At 41.3% G+C, this 13,061-nt stretch overlaps 1 protein-coding gene across 2 annotated transcripts in view; it reads left to right on the plus strand.

The window, feature by feature from the left end:
- The window catches only part of SUGCT (succinyl-CoA:glutarate-CoA transferase), a 775,778-nt gene that overhangs the window by 219 nt on the left and 762,498 nt on the right, over positions 1-13,061 (plus strand). The gene's annotated exons all lie outside the window — the stretch shown is intronic.

A 13,061-nucleotide genomic window follows, 5' to 3' on the forward strand; every position in this document is an offset into this window, starting at 1 on the left:
CCGCGCTTTCCTGAAGTGTCTCCTGTCCCCGCAGCCCGCCCTTTGGCCTCTCCCGCCTCCCGGGGCCCTCGCTTGTTGGCCCCGCGGCCGGCTTGGCCCCGCGCTCCCAGCCGCCCCGGGGTCACCTGCCCGGCTTCCCGGTCGAGGGCCCGAGAGTTCGCCCCTGCGCGATCGTACTGGGCGGACGCCTCGCCTCTGCCCCTTACCCCTTCCCTGTGTCCCCCGAGTTTAAGTAACTTTAAAAAGGTACACCCAGTCGCATTTCAGAAAGGATTTCAGAATACATCTCTGCATAACTTGGGGGGAGAGCCTGTGGTAACTCATATCGGACTTCAGCCCCTTCCTTGTTCTTGTTAAATGGAAGCGGGTTAGGGAGGCGGCTCCAAGGCAGATGCTGATTTTCAGAGAGCAAACTTTGACCGAAGCTTTTAAAATCTTGACTGTTTCACGAACTGTTGGTTATAAAGACGAATGTGCTAATTCAGGAACGACACCTACTGTATAATAAAACACGCTTTTGTACCAGACACCTGTCCCAGAATTTTATTTAGAAAATGTAGTTTAAATTGACTACCGTTTTAAAGAACTTTCTTTACTCCCTCAGAATTTGGGAATGATAGTCCACCATGACTCTTGAAATCAGCTCGCAGGAAACAGAATCTTAAGGAACTTTAGGACTCATTAAATCACAGCCTAACGGGTAGCGGGGACCTCTGCTTTCCAGGCTGTACACCTTGCAGCTGTCACTCCTCCCTGCCTCTCTGTCACTGCTTGGTGTCACTGCTCCGTGACATGGCCAGCTGAAGAGCGTGCTGTCTTCTCAGCTTCCATCCCTCTTGAGAAGTGGAGACACAAATGGTTGTTTTTGTTTTTTGTTATTTATTCTGAGCAAGTTCTTCTGTTCACCAAATTTGACCTTTAGACCCAAGTTGTAGAATCGATCAGGGCAGGATAATGCCACCAAGGCCTTGTGACGCAATGAAGGCGTGAGGACCCAGATTATCTACTTTATTGTGTATTTCTATCTTGGCCAAAAATTTAGCTTTTGTGCCTTGTCTGTGGTGCTTAGCTTAATGCCTGGTAATTGAGCAGTCAGGTATTCATTGAATAAACGATTGGGTCGGTCATGACATCATCAGTGATACCTGTCATGTAATTAACCAATCTACTTTTCGGGGAGAGGGAGCAGAAAAATGAGGGTGTTGGAGGCCAAAATTACCTTTATTAATTTTTTTTATTACTGGCAAATGATTTGCAGAATTGATTAAAATACCGTATGTTGTCTTTTTACTTGGCTTACACTTTTAGAACGATCTTCCCTGTAGCGGTGTCTTCCTATCTTCTACACGTATGCATTTGCATTAGAAATGGGGTGGGAGGAGTGCCTGGGTGGCTCATTCAGTTAAGCATCTGACCCTTGGTTTTGGCTCAGGTCATGATCTCACAGTTCGTGGGACCCTGCCCTGTGTCAGGCTCTGTGCTAATAGCACTGAGCCTGCGTGGGGTTCTCTCTCCTTTCTGCCCATCTTCCTCATGCATACATGCAAGTCCGCTCTCTCTTTTTTCTCTCAAAATAAATAAATAAATAAATATTAAAAAAAAATAAATGGGTAAAGGAAAGAAATACAGTGCAGAATGTTTGACAGGTAGATTATACATGATAATGTACCCTTCTTCCAGGTTTGCAGATACATATGAGGAATGTGGGAGAGTTCTTAATTATATGAAAACTCCATATTCCATTTGGATCACTTCTGAGCATAGGCCATTTGCCTTTTTAGAGATGAGAAATAGCCCAAGAGAAGTCAAGTTGACTTGCTTAAGTTCACATAACAAACAGAGGTGCGACCAGAACTCAGGCTTCTTGAATCCCAGGAGATTTTTTTTCCTACGTAAAGATATATGAATTGACTATTAGTCTGTGCTTTGGAAACTGCAATAGATAAATAAACATGTAAAATTTTGAACATGCCGTGTAGCATATTGTTTTGGATTTAGAGATTAGTAGGTATAACCTTAATACTGATTTTTTTTAAGTGTAGCTACAATCTTCTCAGGTGTTAGCATGGGAATTGCAATGTGGGTGCCTGAACTGGTCCGTCTGAGGCATCTGTTTGTATCGAATGTATGGTGGTGAGTTCATTGGGGAGAGAGATGAAGGGAAGGAGAAGTAGAAAAGTGAAGAACTGGGATGATAGATATGAGAGTATGGTAGTTGCCCCCCTGAAGTCTGAGTCCTGTGGAGAGAAAAGGGCACTTCTTATTTTGTGAGCAACAGAGGTTTGGTTCCATCCCCCCCCCCCGCCCCCCCCAAAAAAAAAAAAAAGAATTGCAGCCCTGTTTAGGGAGTATCAGCATCAGAAAATTGGGTACTGGATAGGTTGGTGCTTTCATGGAAGACACTTAGTGTCTTTTTTCAAGTGGCATTGTGTACATAGGACATCAGCAGACAGAACATCAAGAACTTTCTGAGTACCTGTGAACAATATGAGGAGCCCCAGAAATAATTGGCTTATTTTGTGGTGTTGTGTATTTTATAAGTTTCACATTAATGCAAGTAAGAGTACCAAGCCAAGGAAATTTAAGCGAAAATGTCAATGGAACCATGTCTGTTTCTGTAAGACAGGATTTTTATTTAGGTTGCTTAAGATTTTTCAGTGTTTTTTTTTTCTTCCAGTGGATTTCAAGTTTTTGTTTTGTTTTGTTTTTTGTAGAGTCTTATCTTTAAAAAACATAATTGGAAACCGCAAATATGAGAGCATATGGGCTGTGCTTGAAGCAGGAATTGGGGTTCCAGAGACCTGCTCACTATGCACCTCTAAATACTCCCCTGAAAAGAGGCATCTGAGGCACCTCCGAGGAATTCCCAGGGCTCTCTAGAAAGAGTGCGAAAGTGGGCTGAAAATATTGAATATTTTGGCTTGTTTTACTGTGTATTACCAAGAAGTGTATATATTCATTTTTCTGCGTGATCATGGCATTCTAAGTCAAGAAAACCAGAACCTGGATTAAAGGGCAAGGTTTGGAAATTAAATGATTGTTAAGAGATTAGATTGTTAGAGAATTCCCAGGAAGTTTATGTTTCTATTTCAAAGAGGTATAAAACTCTGAGCCTTGGAGACATTCAGGATTGAGATTGTAAAGCTGTAAAATTAACCTTTCCCTCTGTAAAGTTAATCTTCTCTCCCTGAGACATTTATTTACATTCCAAAGGGTAAGAACTCAGAGACCTTCCCTTTTCTTCCTAAGGAAAATTTGCTTACATTAGGAAGATTAACTTTTTTCTGCCTTTCTCAGGGAAAGGTGGCAATTGGGCAGCTATAATATACATACTCCCAGATTTATACTTTTGGGGATCTTTCCTGTGGTTCAACTCCTGTATGTACAGGCCTAACCAACTGGCTGTCTTACAATGCCTTGATATATTAGATATACGTACCTAATATCATGACCTGAGCTGAAACCAAGAGTCAGATGCTTAACTGACTGAACCACCCAGGCGCCCCTTGGCCTAATTATTTATGCAAGCCCAGGAAGAATAGCAATTGGCCTTATAGATCTTTTAAAATCTGCTTCGCTGGAACTTTTCATGAGGAATCTCAATTGAACTGTTAGTTGCCTCTCTAGGCCAGAAGCCAAGCCAAATACTTGTCATCAGACATACCTCCAATACGTATAGATTTGGGCGATTTCCTCTTCGAGGTCCCCAAAGTATCCTGAGGTTCCTGCACCTGCCAGGAAGTGACATTCTTTACTCACCTGGTAAGGCTGCTGGGAACTCTGTAAGCAGGGTATCAGGCCAACATTTCCAAGGGACTTTATGACTCCGTGTTTCATAAAGTCAACTTCAGTTCCTTAAAGCTGTCTGGTCATCTGAGTCTATGCATGTCTTTCTCAGATATGGCATTCCAGTCTAAACCTTGGTAAAACAACTAGTGTTTCCAATGGTTTCCTGTTAAAAGAAGAACAGATTCTTATTGAACTTAATGCAAATAACTATGATTACCGTGGAAGAAAGGATACTCACTGAGACTTTTTGAACTTCAAAGGGTTCAGATAGAGAGAAAAATTAAATACTGCAATTTGTTTACAAATTAATACCACATTTCTGTAAGTCATAGATATCTTAAGAGAAAGTTTCCTTAATCTGGAAGAGCAAACGTTACAGAACCAGCAATGTTTCAAACAAGAGTTACAAAAACTGTAATAATTTTCCCCAATTCACTTAGTTCCATGTTACTAATTCTTGTTCAGTTAGAATGCAGCTTTTTAGTTAGTTCTGGAGGTTCTTACCCATTTCAGTTGATCTTAAAGATGTCAAATACCTGTATTTGTCAAAAGCCCTTTTTATAAATCTCCTTGAAGACAAAATTCATTTTTCAAGAGCATCAGAACAATAACTATAAATCACAAAGACATTGTTAACAATCTGGTGAGAGTTCATTATGATGCATTTGGCATGAAAACTTGGTTATGTTTGTGACACAAAACAGTTTAATAATCAGAATATTGAGTGATGTCCTTATCCCAGAATATAACATATCAAGTAAACAAGCTGAATTAGTCACAGACTTCAGTTTACAATTTTAAATCCTGGGGAAGTTTGTTAAAACTTTAGAAAGTTTTTATTTATTTTTTTAATGTTTTTTGTTTTTTTTTTTTATAGAGACAGAGACAGAGCGTGAGCAGGGGAGGGGCAGAAAGAGAGAGGGAGACGCAGAATCCTAAGTAGGCTCCAGCTGAGCTGTCAGCACAGAGCCCAATATGGGGCTCGAACTCACAACCTGTGAGATCATGACCTGAGCCTAAGTTGGATGCTTAACTGACTGAACCACCCAGGCACCTCTAAAACCTTAGAAAGTTTTAAAGCACATGCCTAAATAGGATTATGGATCATTAAAGACCTGATAAAGACAAAACATAGAAACTGGTTTTTCGGGGCAAAGAAAAGAGAAAACAACTTTGTTTACATTTTCTTATCAAGAGCCGATGAACAATCCAAGGAAACTTTGTGTTTTTAACAGAGAGAAAAGCAGAATTGTAAACTCTTAGCAACCTTAGTCTCCAGTGAAAACTAAGTAGTAACCAATTGTGAGCTGTGAACTGTTGCACCAAGATTCTTTGGATCGCAAATTTATGAATCAATTAAGCACAAAGCATGTTTTCCAACGTACCCAAATATTCTTAGTTTTTCTGAAATAAGAAGTCAAAACCAGATAAAACTCATGTTTAGTAATCAATGTGTTAGTATTTTATCTTATTTGGAAAAGACCTAGAAGTCCAATGAATTCAATCCCATTTATCATCTAAGCGGAACTTTACAATTTCAGGTTACCAAAGTCTTTTAAAGCTATCTTAACCTATGAAAATTTTGAGACAAACAAAATTCACCATTATTTTAAGTCATGTTTTGAAACAGGAATAACATGAGCTTACTTGGCCTTCAGTAAATCTTGGTAGAATAAAAGTTTCAATTAGTTTAAATACTGAATTATGTTTCACCTGGGTGCACTTAAAAGTCAATCAGTTTGTCCCCATGTCAGTTTTTACCTGGGGCACCGGTGAGGAACTCTGAAGTGGATGGTCTAAGTCCAAAAGGGTGCTCTTGGCTTCTACACAGAAAATTCGTTTTTTTCTGTGACACAAAATACTTTAATAATAGGAATTTTGAGTGATGACTTTCTACCAGAATATAACATACCAGGCGAACAAGCCGAATTAGTCAGAAATTTCAGTTTACAGTTTTAAACCTGGAGAAGTTTGTTAAAACCTTAGAAAGTATTTTTTTTTAACGTTTATTTATTTTTGAGACAGAGAGAGACAGAGCATGAACAGGGGAGGGGCAGAGAGAGAGGGAGACACAGAATCTGAAACAGGCTCCAGGCTCTGAGCTGTCAGCACAGAGCCCGACGCGGCGCTCGGACTCACGGACCGTGAGATCATGACCTGAGCCGAAGTCGGATGCTTAACTGACCAAGCCACCCAGGCGCCCCAGAAAGTGTTTTTTTTTTAATGTTTATTTATTTTAAAGAGAATGAGAGAGACAGAGCATGAACAGGGGAGGGGCAGAGAGAGGGCGACAGAATCTGAAGCAGGATCCAGGCTCTGCAAGGATAGAAGGAGGAGCCAATGGTGCTGGAGGCACTGAGGATGCTATAGGAACCAGTTAGGTAGGCTGAACCCAAAGTGGTGCAGAAACAGGAGGAGGTAGAGGCAGAAGAGGTGAGGTGCCACTAGAAGGCAGAGAAAAAGGACTCCCCAGTCTTAATGCTTAGCTTCTCAATTTGGACAGATTTGCAGATTCCATGTTTTCCTGTCATCAGGTGAAAATTTAGGCAGTTCGCATGGGGTGGGAGAAGATAGGAAACTTTCCCAAAACAAAGGGAGTTTCTGCAGCTGCTTGGGAATATTTCTTAAAGTCCCCCTCAAAGATAGATTAACCAGAGACAGTTGGCTCCAAATTATCATAGCCATTAACTTGGGAAATGAATGAGGGAGAAGCCCCCATATCTATTAGGAGGAAGCACAGTGAGGCAGTCAGCATCCAATATGTCAGGCAGCGACTGGCTATTGGCGAAACACATTCTGCAAATGGCTCTTATGTCAAGGTGCTGATTTAAGGCCATGAAACCAACCAAGATGTCGGAAGATATGGGACTTCTAATCATTTGGAAGAGTTCTAGCAAAGGAGGTCAAGCTGAAAAAAGTATTATACGAAAGCGTTCTGTGGAAGGGCCATACCTCTTAATCAGGGGGTTTGTACTAAGGCCCAGAAACATCAGGCCTTGTGGATCCAATTTGTTCCTGCTTTTAAGAACACAGTCCAAGAGTGAGTCAGAAGGAAGAGAAGAGGTCCCATCGTTGGAAAGACCAGCTACTGATTCCCAAAGGGGTGTCCTGCCAAAGAGAATGGAGTTCGGACTCATGGTCTGGATTTTAGTCAGGGCGTCGGGCTGACCTGAAAAAGGACCAGACCTAATAGGAGGGGATGGACTCTTCAGGTGGTGTCCCACCATGGAGAGGAGTCATGGCAAATACAGGGTGACCACCTCTTGGGGTATCCCACCGTGTTGGTGTGTATTACCAAGAGGTTACAGCAAATGGCATGGCACTTCCTGGTGGGGTATCCCCTGGCGACAGGGAGAGCCAGACACCGGTTTGACCAGACTGGGTCAGACCCATGCAGATGTGTGGGAACATGTTTGCCCACAGATCAAGATGGCAGCTGGATCTGCAGGTACAGAGGAAAAGGGTGGAGGCCAAAAGAAGCAGCGGCTTGGGGCGCCTGGGTGGTTCAGTCGGTTAAGCATCCGACTTCAGCTCAGGTCACAATCTCGTAGTCCGTGAGTTCGAGCCCTGCGTCGGGCTGTGGGCTGACAGCTCAGAGACTGGAGCCTGCTTCTGATTCTGTGTTTCCCTCTCTCTCTGCCCCTCCCCCGTTCATGCTGTGTCTCTCTCTGTCTCAAAAATAAATAAACGTTAAAAAAAAATTAAAAAAAAAAAAAAAGATTGCAAAAGAAGCGGCTCAGAGTCAGCCAGTGTCAGGAAAGGGTCCCAATGCAGTCCATAGTGTGTGGGGATTCAGACTGGGCAACCTGCCAGTTGTGTCAGACTTTGGGAACAGACCTCAGGAGACAGAATGAGAGAGCAGAGAAAAGAGGTCCTTCACTCTCCCAGACTCGGACAATCCTAGCTTTCCCCCTCAGACCTTCAGACCACACTGGAGAGCCGCCCTGGCCAGAGGCCTTCAGTTATCTGAGGAGTACTAGGGGTTAGACTGTTGAAGGGTCGAAAAAACACAGGAGTGGGAGGGAGGGATTCCCCTCTGAAGGGCAAAAGGGGAAATCCCTCACCCTTTCTGGCAAGGGCGTCAGGCTGGTTCTCCCTGGGGCTTTGAATCCTGTATGAGGAGTAACCCCTGACGGAGGTCATCAGTTCCCCAAAGAGCAGTAGAGCTGGTTCACCCAGGGAAAGTCCTGAGAGATTCCCAAGAGAATTTGAGGAGAGTCCCAGACCGGCAGGGCTCCTCGTGCAGGGTTCCCCCAAATGTGGGTGGAGGGGGCACCAAATGTGGTGCCTCCTAAATGGGGGGGTCTCTTGATCAGATGGGGGCCCCCAAATGTGGGGTGATGATTGGGTGGAAGCCAGTGGCCCCTGAGGTGGAAGAATTCACCTGAAGCAGAACAAAGGAGATAGAAGTTTACTGAACACATGGAATGGGAGCTGAGGGCAGGACAGCAGAGGAGAGGCTGTCTGCGATGAGACAGTGGGAGGGGGCTGCTTGTAAGGAGTGGAGGTGAGGTATGAAATTTTACCTTTTTTGGTAACTGTCTGGTTATAAGTAGCCCACTGGTCAGTTAGGAATTATAGGTATTTCCGGGTGGGTCACTGATGGGCCTGTGTTCAGCCAGGTGGTCACTGTGGTCCTTTCTGCATTCCATCATTGCTCAAACCTGTTTGTGTAAAAAGGGCCTCCACATCTGAGAGCTAAAGGTTACTGTTAATCATCTTCTTTTTAACTCTAAGCATGTATGCTTTGTCTGTGGTAGTCAAGCACAGGTGAATTGTTTTATACATATTTACTTCTTTAAAAAAATTTTTTTTTATGTTTATTTATTTTTGAGAAAGACAGAGACAGAGTGCGAGCAGGGGAGGGGCCGAGAGAGAGTGAGGCACAGACTCTGAAGCAGGCTCCAGACTATGAGCTGTAGGCTCTGAGCTGTCAGTACAGAGCCCGATGAGGGGCTTGAACTTGCAAACGGTGAGATCATGACCTGAGCCCAAGTTGGACGCCTAACTGACTGAGCCACACAGGTGCCCCACACATTTACTTCTTTGTAGACTAATATTCTTTACTCAGGTGTTAACACAGATGTTAAAGCATTAACTCACACTTCTATAAAAATTTTCTTTGAGAATAAAGTTGCTGACAGAGTACTTCAATATGAAGGGATATGTAAGAGCATAAATATTGTTTTTGAGACAGATATTTATTTTATTATTATTATTTTTTAATGTTTATTTATTTATTTTGAGAGGGAGAGAGGGAAAGAGAGAATCCTAAGCTGAGCACCACACTCAGCACAGAGCCCGATGTGGTACTTGATCTCACTAACTGTAATCATGACCTGAAGTCGAAATCAAGAGTTAGATGCTTTACCAACTGAGCCACATAGGTGCCCCACAAATTTTTATTTTAAAATTAAAAAATAAAATATTTATTTCACTGGAAGTCATATTCTTGTATATTTTCCGGTTATAAAAACAATAAAATTTGTAGAAAACCTGAAGTGTTTAGAAAAATAGAAAGCAAGATTAATTTCTTATCTAAGAAGCAACTATTAATATTTAAATAGAAAAAATAAGCCTTAGGTAGCTTAAACCTTTAAATAGGAAAATAAAAGCTTTTTAAATGGGAAACCCACCTGTACATGAACATTTATGTAATCTGGGATTGGGATAACATGGCACCTGTACAGAAAATCATTAACATAGCAGGCCTCAGGCCTTTAGAAGGCCTTTAGAAGAACTGTCTTCAATTAGCCCTTGGATGGCATCTGGGAACTTGGCACTTGAACTGCTTCCTAATTAATAAAGGTGCCTAGATGGTTTGTACAATCCATGTCATTTGTAGTGAACCTGCTTTTCCTCTGAGTCTGGAATTTTGGTACATGGTAAACAGAGCATGTCTATGTGGATAGTGCTCAGTGAAAACCTTAGATTCTGATTTTGTAATACACTTCCCTGAGCAGAAGCATTGGACATGTTACTGTATTTTTTTTTGTTTCTGGAGAAGGAAGCATGCATTGTGTGGCCCCTCACAGAAGGGAGAGAACATAAGAGGCCTGTACATGGATTTTTCCAGACTGTGCCTGTCTTTTTCCCTTGCTGATTTTGTCAGGTATCATTTTGCTGTAATGTCACAGAAACAGCTATATGCCGAATCCGGTGAATCCTTTTAGCAAATCATTGGAAGTATGGGTAGTCTTGAGGAATTCTGAAACAATAAATACCAAAGGTGGAAAGTAAAATGATTTTTTTGAAAGTAAAATTCCAAAATTACTCAAAAAGCAAACTGAAGATAGGGAAAAGTTACTTTTATTAAATACTAATGATAAAAGGTTAATATTCTTACTGCATAAAGAGTCCATAAAAATTAATAATAAGAAAATTCTGCCTAAGCAATATGGGGCAAACAAAATAATTTATAAGAGAATTTATAAGAATAATTTATAAGGGAAGATGTGAAACAACAGCAGTTACGAAAAACTCTTCACTTTCAGAAGTCATTAAATAAATGCAAATCAAAATGACAATGACATGCAAATTTTTAATTTTCAAATTTGCAACAAGTAAATAAAAATCCTACAAAGCCAAGAGATCATATTCAGTGTTATGGAAGATGGCGGAGAACACTATTTTCATACACTGCTGGTGCCAGCATATATTAGTACTACCTTTCTCATGGACAATTTGATAATTGGTATTAACAGTACTAAAGAGTTTGTATCATGAGCACAGCTAGGCCACCATAAGGCCTGCCTCTGTATTTGGAAGCATGGTCTTTGTTTTCCTTTAAGTATCAACTTATATGCAAGATATTGTTTACAAGTTATTTAGGAGTTAGACCACTACTAAAGATTTGTATGTGGAAGGCTGAAAAGCTACCAATTTATGGACTTTATAAATCAATCTAGAGTTAAAGACTTTATAACCAAAAGTTTTTATCACTTAAATACATTTTATAATATGAACTAAAGTGAGAGTTAAGATCTGGGATGTGTGAGCAATATGCTTTTCTTTAGCCTAGTGGGGAGAACGGTTATCATGAAAGAAGGCTTATTCACTGGCTAATCAACTTTAGGCAAGAATACATATGGAAGTTGAGGGGCGCCTGGGTGGCTTAGTTGGTTAAGTGTCTGACTTCAGCTCAGGTCATGATCTTGCGGTTCTTGGGTTTGAGCCACGTGTCTGGCTCTGTGCTGACAGCTTGGATCGTGGAGACTGCTTTGGATTCTGTGTCTCCCTGTCCTCTTTGCTCCTCTCTATCTCTCTGTGTGTCTCTTTCTGTCTCTGTCTCTCAAAAATGAATAAACATTTAAAAAATTAAAAAATGTATGTATGGAAGTTGAAAACCTGGAAATTGATTTTTTAAAAATGATTCATGTATCTCTTAGGAAAGTTTTCACACATCTCAGTTTGAAGACTGCTGCTAAAGGGACAGTAAAACAATCTACCCCTGAAATGGACTTATCACTTGTTAGCTTTCTTGCCGTGAAATTGCTTAGAGGCTACCATTTTTCTTCCTTCAATGCTTGGCATCTCAAGTGGTCAGGATAGGCTTGGTTGTGCTGCAGTACAAATTAGCCCACCATCTCATTGGCTTTAATACAATAAAAACATCTTTCTTGCACGTCTGTCTTCACTATGTGAAACTTGCAGCCTCCAGGGTTGCTGCGGTAGAAGAGAAACCTGGAGGATTTCATGGGATTAAAAAAAAATTATTTATTTATTTTTGAGAGAGAGCGAGTGTGTGTGTGTGCACATGCATGAACCGGGGAAGGGCAGAGAGAGAGGGAGACCAAAGATCCCAAGCAGGTTCCATGCTGTCAGCGCAGAGCCTGATGCTGGACTCTATCTCACAAACCGTGAGATCATGACCTGAGCTGAAATCAAGAGTTGGTCGCTTAGCCGACTAAGCCACCCAGGTGCTCCTTCATGGGATGTTTTTAAGGGCCTGTACTGAATTGGCTTAAGTTGCTTCCATCTATCCATTTCATTGGCCAGACCCCAGGCATTTGAGCCCAATCTCACTGCAAGAGAAAGCTGGAAGTGTGGAGGAGCAGAGGGATTTGGGATTAGCACTGACGTGTATTTTGGTTGTGGCATGCTTTATTCATGATTCAGAAGCCCTCTTTCTGATCAGAGGCCATTGTTCTTCCTATAAACTTCTCAAGTTTTCATTAAAATAGTGGCATCCAACAGTTATAAAACCTGTTTGATTGCAAATCCCACAGTAATAATAGCTGCATTCTTATAGGTGAAGGGCAGTTGGTAAGAAACTGGTATCAATAGGAGGTAGATTATAAATTATTCTAAGTTATTTTTTTTTAATTTTTTAAGGTTTATTTATTTTTTGAAAGAGAGAGAGGGAGGGAGGGGTGGAAAGAGAGGGAGACACAGAATCCAAAGCAGGTTCCAGGCTCTGAGCTGTCAGCACAGAGCCCGATGCGGGGCCCAAACTCATGAACTGTGAGATCATGACCTGAGCCGAAGTCAGATGCTTTAACTGACTGAGCCACCCAGGTGCCCCAATTATTCTAAGTTATTACCCATCTATTTTCTGGTTGTCTCTAAGTGGTATGGTTGGCTCATAACTTGAGTATCACTCCCACACTACCTTTTTACAACTCAGAAATTCTACTTTCCCTGGAATGTCTTCCAGTGGATACTAATTTTTGAAGTACTCTAAACTCCTAAAATTACCTGTCAAACTATATCATTAGTAACAGAGATTTTTTCAAGACTTCTAACACATGCCAGAAAGAAAACATCATGCTAACTATTTTAAATAAAGCTTCAGCAGATTAAGAGAACATGCTTTGAAAAAAATGTCCATCTTCTGCTTTCTCACTCCTAAGTTCTGGTAGTTAAGTTCTCTGTAAAATATCAAATTAAAAAAATTCTTTTAATGTATATTACATACTCTATTTGATCAGTTTGTTTTATGACTTGGCCTTTTTTTTTTTTTTTTTTTTTTAATGTTGGCTAGTACGGTGGGGAGGGATGCCATGATTGCTGTCACACAGATGAGCCACTTAGCTGGGTATCTGTCAGTTATGTCTACTCTCATGCTGCTCAAGTTTATTTGTGTCCTGGAAACCTTAGGGCCACATACCAGGGGAGTCTTAGAAACAGCTCTAGCAAGCAGGGAATTGATGGCTCCTTCATTACAATTATACTTCTTTGCATGATTGCTCGGCTGTATTCTTATAATAGCTTTCCATCCTAGAGGCTAAATAAATGGAGCGATATACAAACTGCTTGATATATCACAGAAA

Source organism: Herpailurus yagouaroundi, unplaced genomic scaffold (assembly GCF_014898765.1).
Source record: "Herpailurus yagouaroundi ecotype Mexico unplaced genomic scaffold, PumYag 100, whole genome shotgun sequence".
NCBI classification, from domain to species: Eukaryota; Metazoa; Chordata; class Mammalia; order Carnivora; family Felidae; genus Herpailurus; species Herpailurus yagouaroundi.